Source organism: Erinaceus europaeus, chromosome 20 (assembly GCF_950295315.1).
Source record: "Erinaceus europaeus chromosome 20, mEriEur2.1, whole genome shotgun sequence".
Taxonomy (NCBI): Eukaryota; Metazoa; Chordata; class Mammalia; order Eulipotyphla; family Erinaceidae; genus Erinaceus; species Erinaceus europaeus.
This window is the reverse complement of record NC_080181.1, coordinates 41894606-41900453: the sequence shown is the minus strand read 5'-3', so window position 1 is coordinate 41900453 and position 5848 is coordinate 41894606.

Genomic DNA, 5848 nt, shown 5'->3' with positions numbered 1-5848 from the left:
TATTCTCCAATATTTCTTCTTGTTGTCTTAACCATTTTATATAATATGTTATGAGTTCCCTTTCTCATTACTTTTCAAATTACTGATCACTATTGCCTGGATTGACTTGTGTCTAAGTAAGTTACTTAAAGGGTTCACAGTGGTGGAAGTTAACAGTTGTTTCAATAGTATTTTAATCTCTGAGTTGGAGCTCAGTGGTTTAAAAGCCTCTTTTTTTTCTTCCCTGTAGGCTAAGGGAGCCTGAGGGCTTTTAAACTATCAATAGGCTTCTTAGCTTAATCACTGACTCCTGACCAATAGATAAAGCAGGGTGTGGCAGAGACAATCCAGTGGTTATGTAAAGAGACTTTCACAGCCCCTCAGGTATGCCACCAAGGTATAGTTATTCTCCTGAGTTTCCTGGTTAGATCTTTGTCCCCTGGTGTCCCTCCCTGTCGCCGCTCCAGATTCTGAGGGCAGTAGCAATGGAGACTCAGAGTTGCACTTGGTGAGTCTCTGGGGAGTCCTCTCCTCCCTTCAGCTGTCCCCTTGTTGGTGGAGCAGACTGGAGGTGGTGTCTCAACTGATAAACCGCTGGACTGTTAGCAGTCAATCTCTCCTTACACTCCTCTCTCCTCTCTGTCACCAGCCACACATGTTTGTACTCACTGGTGATTTAGTGGGTTCCTGTGGTCATTCTAGTCCTGCCTTGTTTTGATCCCAGGTGGTCTCCTTTGGTATTCCTAGTTGATCTGGAAGAGGAGAGGAGAGGAGAGAAAGTGATCTGCTGCTGCTTATAGCTCCGCCTCCATAAGTCCCTCCTATATGACTTTTAATTAAAGTTGAAACCAACATTAAAGACAGATTCACCTATTAGAAGACTTTTATTACTATATTTTCTATCTGGAATGTAAACTCCTTTCAGCATGCAAAATAGTTCTTCATTTATCCTTTCCACATCATAGTGTTACAAAAATGACATGTTTACTGAGAGTTGATTTTAAAAAATATTTAAAAACTTGGGGAGTCAGATGGTAGCACAATGGATTAAGCACAGGTTGCACAGAGTGCAAGGACTGGCATTGAGATCCCGGTTCAAGCCCCTGGTTCCCCATCTGCAGGGGAGTCGCTTCACAAGTGGTGAAGCAGATCTGCAGGTGTCTATCTTTCTCCCCCCTCTCTGTTCTCCCCTCCTCTTTCCATTCCTCTCTGTACTATCCAACAAGAATGACATCAATATCAACAACAATAACTACAACAACAAAGGCAACAAAAGGGAATAAATAAATATAAAAAAAGAAAAAGAAGAGTGTGAATCCCTCAATGAAAAAGATGAAGAATTTTCTTCAATAATATTTCATGTAGCCTCCTATTCAAGTACTAATGTTGCAAATCTCACTCATCTAAGGATTTTTCACTTAAATTATTAGCAATTTACTTGGCTAACTAATACTGGCAGTATGGATCCCTTGGAATATACCTAAGTAGACTTTCTCTCTTATTCCAAAATGGAGACCCCAAATCTCATCTGCTATATATTTTACCTTTAGGTTCCTGATTATTAAACAACTTGTTGTGGTGTCTGTCTGTCTATCTCTTTCTTTGTCATTCATCATTCTATCTGAAAAAAAAAATGTTAGCGAGCATTTTAAAGGGAAGATGTTTGAGGTGAGAGTGTGGCAACAGAATCTCAATGGAGTGGGGGAAGTGAAAAACTACAAAAATTAAAATAACTATAAAGCCAGAGGGATCAATTTTAGTTTGTCAAATTAGAACATTAATTTTTCTACAAAATCTAGGTTGTAAGCGGCCCCATTCTCAGTGTTGGCTGGGACAAAGTATATTCCTTTGGAAGCCTTAGGTTTTCTCAGACACTTCAAGAAAGTAGAGGGTTCCTCAGGTTTGCAGCTTTGAGTTGTTAGAAACTGTTTTAGAGCGGCAGGGCAGTTGAGTCCCTGGTCCCCACCTATCAAATTAATAAAGACAATGACTCTTGGTATGCTTCTAAATTCTGCTTTTAAGACCCCTTCTGTTTCATTGGTTTAATCCCCCCTGATTAACACTGTATTCTATTTACATAACCACTGTTAACTAAGCACCACCCTGCCTCCAGGGCATTGGTTTAATCCTCACTGTTTTGCACACTGTTTCCTTCTCCCCACCCCCTATCCTACATACATCCTCTTTGGACCTGACTCTTCCACCTCAGGATATATAAGGACAAGATTGTGATTAGAGATAGCTTAGATTGTGTTGCATTCCACATGAATAAAGATTGAACTGAGTACCACTCAGCCATGAGTCCCTGGTCATCTCTCTCTCCCACCCGCGGAGGTAGCCTGACAAATGACAAGTGTTAAAAAGTATTTTTAAAAAAGAAACTGTTTTAGAATTTTCTTCTCTGAGCTGTGGTGATGGCAAATAATCTCTTCATAACCAAACTCTATCCAGACTCTTTTGTGCCATATTTCGGCTGTCTTAATCCTGACTGTTAAAGACATGGAAAATTCTAAGCTCAGAGAAGAAAAGAAGGGGACTGGGAGTTGGTGCGCCAATTTTAGCATAAATATTCCTGAGTTCAAAGAACTGAGTTCAAAACCATGATCCCCATTTGCAGGGGGTTCACGTCACAAGCTGTAAAGCATATCTGCATGTGCCTATCTTTCTCTCTCCCTTTCTATCTCCCCATGCTCTGTGATTTTAAAAAATTGTAGCCAAGAGTTGTGGCATATTAGGCACTGAGCCTCAATAATAACCCTTGTGGAAAAAAAAGAAAAACAAATACAATAAAAATTAAAAAGAAGGAACAAAGTAATATTAATCTTTCTCCTGAAATGTAACTGATTATTTCTTTCTCAGTCACCTTTTGTTTATTCAGGATCACCTAATCCATATTCTGCCATGTTCCAATAAGCCCTATGTGCTGGGGTGGGTGTAAATGGCCAAGGGTGTCTCTATGAACACACACACACACACACACACACACACACACACACACAGTATTTAGAACAGACTGTAAATCTAGTTATCTATAAATGACTGAGAATTTTTTTTAGAAGTTGAACTCTAAGGATCTCTAGGTGCTGGAATAAGGGTATCAGTGCAAACCAGAGAGACTGATGTTTTTTTTGTTTTTTCTTTTATTTCTTTATATTTTTAAGAAAGGATAAATTAACAAAACCATAGGGTAGGAGGGGTAAAACTCCACACAATTCCCACCACCCAATCTCCATATCCCACCCCCTCCCCTGATAGCTTTCTGATTCTCTATCCCTCTGGGAGCATGGACCCAGGGTCATTGTGGGTTGCAGAAGGTAGAAGGTCTGGCTTCTGTAATTGCTTCCCAACTGAACATGGGCGTTGACTGGTTGGTCCATACTCCCAGTCTGCCTCTCTCTTTCCCTAGTAGGGTGGGTCTCTGGGGAAGTGGAGCTCCAGGACACATTGGTGGGTTCTTCAGTACAGGGAAGCCTGGCCGGCATCCTGATGACATCTGGAACCTGATGACTGAAAAGAGAGTTAACATGCAAAGCCAAACAAATTATTGAGCAATCATGGACCCAAAGCTTAGAATAGTGGAGAGGAAGTGTTAGGGGGGTACTCACTGCAAACTCTAGTGTACTTCTGCTTTCAGGTATATATTTTGCAGTAGTTTATGGATACATGTGAACATATGCTCTCTCTCTCACAGAAACTGGTGTATATCTAGGTTATGGGACTTTGTTAGAAAGTGAACCACCTGGGATGGAATTATGGTATACTATGAAAGGAAAGGTCTCACCCGAGTAATGAAGCTGAAGGGTTGTCATTCCACACTTGAAGTCTCTGGACACAGTCTGAAGTGAAGCATGTTGAGGTGGCAATCGTTGCATTGGTTAGGTTGTGATTGGCAGATGCAATATTATTTGATATGGATTGAGAGAGGCATAAGGGAAAGTGGGCTCTATCCAAGGGTTCCAGGACTGGGGGAAGTATAGGCTTTATAGTGGAGATGTGAGGTTCCTGCTGTCTTAGGGTTCAAAAAGACAATCAATAGTTAATGTTATCATCACATTATTTGGTAATTGGGTTAACTTTGAGAAGTCCTTTTGTTAGGGTTTGCTGTACAGTACCCAGTATCTTGTATATAGCTGTGCTATTGGTTGCTTCTGATCTACTTGGTCTAGGCTTTTGAGAGAGTCTGCATATCAATTACATAGCCTATATATTTAAAAGATTCAGTTTGTGTTTTGAAAAACTTTGAGACATACAATTAATTTTCCCCCTCTCATATTAATTAACTAGTGATTTATGTGACTACATTTTACTGGGAGTGTACATAAACACCATTCCCACCACCAAAAGACTGTGACCCATCCCTCCCACCCACTGCCACCCCCCACTGGCCCAGGAAGCTGCATGTCTACCCCTCACCACAGGGTTTTTACTTTTGGTGCCCTACTTACAATTTGGTGAGGTCCTGCTTTTAGTTTCCCTTTCTGATCTTCTTACTCAACTTCTGTTGATGAGTGGGATCATCCCATACTCATCTTTATCTTTCTGACTTAGCTCACTTAACATAATTCCTTCTAGCTCTGTCCAAGATGGGTCAGAGAAGGTGGGTTCATTGTTCTTGATAATATTCCATTGTGTATATATACCACAGCTTTCTCAGCCACTCATCTGTTGTTGGGCACCTGGGTTGCTTCCAGGTTTTAGCTATTATGAATTGTGCTGCTATGAACATAGGAGTATCCACTTCTTTTTGGTTGGGTGTTATGGAGTCCTTGGAGTATAACCCCAGGAGAGGAATTACTTGATCATATGGAAGGTCCATGTCTAGCCTTCTGAGAGTTTTCCAGTCTGCTCTCCACAGAGGCTATACCAATTTACATTCCCACCAGCAATGTAAAAGGGTTCCTCTGTCCCCACAACCTCTCCAGCATTTGTTGCTGCCATCCTTTTTGATGTATGTTTTATTTTTTATTTATAAAAAGAAAACACTAATAAAAAACACAGGATAAGAGGGGTTCAACTCCACACAATTTCCACCACCAGAACTCTATATCCTATCTCCTATCCTGATAGCTTTCATATTCTTTATCCCTTGAGGAGTTTTGACACAGGGCCATTATGGGGTGCAGAAGGTGGTAGGTCTAGCTTCTGTAGTTGATTCCCTGTTGAACATGGGCATTGACAGTTCAATCCATACTTCCAGCCTTTTACTGTCTTTCCTTAGTGGGGTCGGATACTGGAGAAGTGGGGCTCCAGGACACATTGGTGGGGTCTTTTGCCCAGGGAAGTCCATTTGGCATCATCTTAGCATCTGGAAAAAAGAATTAACATATAAGCCAAACAAATTGTTGACTAATCATGAGCCTAAAGGCTGGAATAATTTTTATGCTGAGTTGGGGGGGTGTCTCAATTTTATAGATAGTTAGTAGTACTATTTTATTTATACTCCAAAAAGCCCATATACTAGTTTTTTTTTGCAGACCTGCTTCACCATTTGTGAAGTGACCTTCCTCCTGCAGATGGGGAACTGCAGGGTCAAAGGAGGATCCTTTCTCTGGTCTTTGTGCTTCATGCCTTGTGCATTTAACCTGCTGCACTATCGCTGGTCAGAGAACTGAGACTATTAATAGAGCTGACAAAATAAATGACAGGGCCCAATTTTATACACAGGTAAACAATAAACCCACAAATGAAAGGAATGTAATTAAGCAAGAATAGCCTAAAAGAGTGTGTTTTCACTTGTTCATGTAAACATTAAAAATAAAAGCAAAGGTGGGCTAGCAAGACAGCTCATTTAGACATACTTGTTCTATCATTGGTACAAGGTAGACTCAAGCCTGGCCATCACCACAGTGAAGGGGGCTTTGGTGTTATA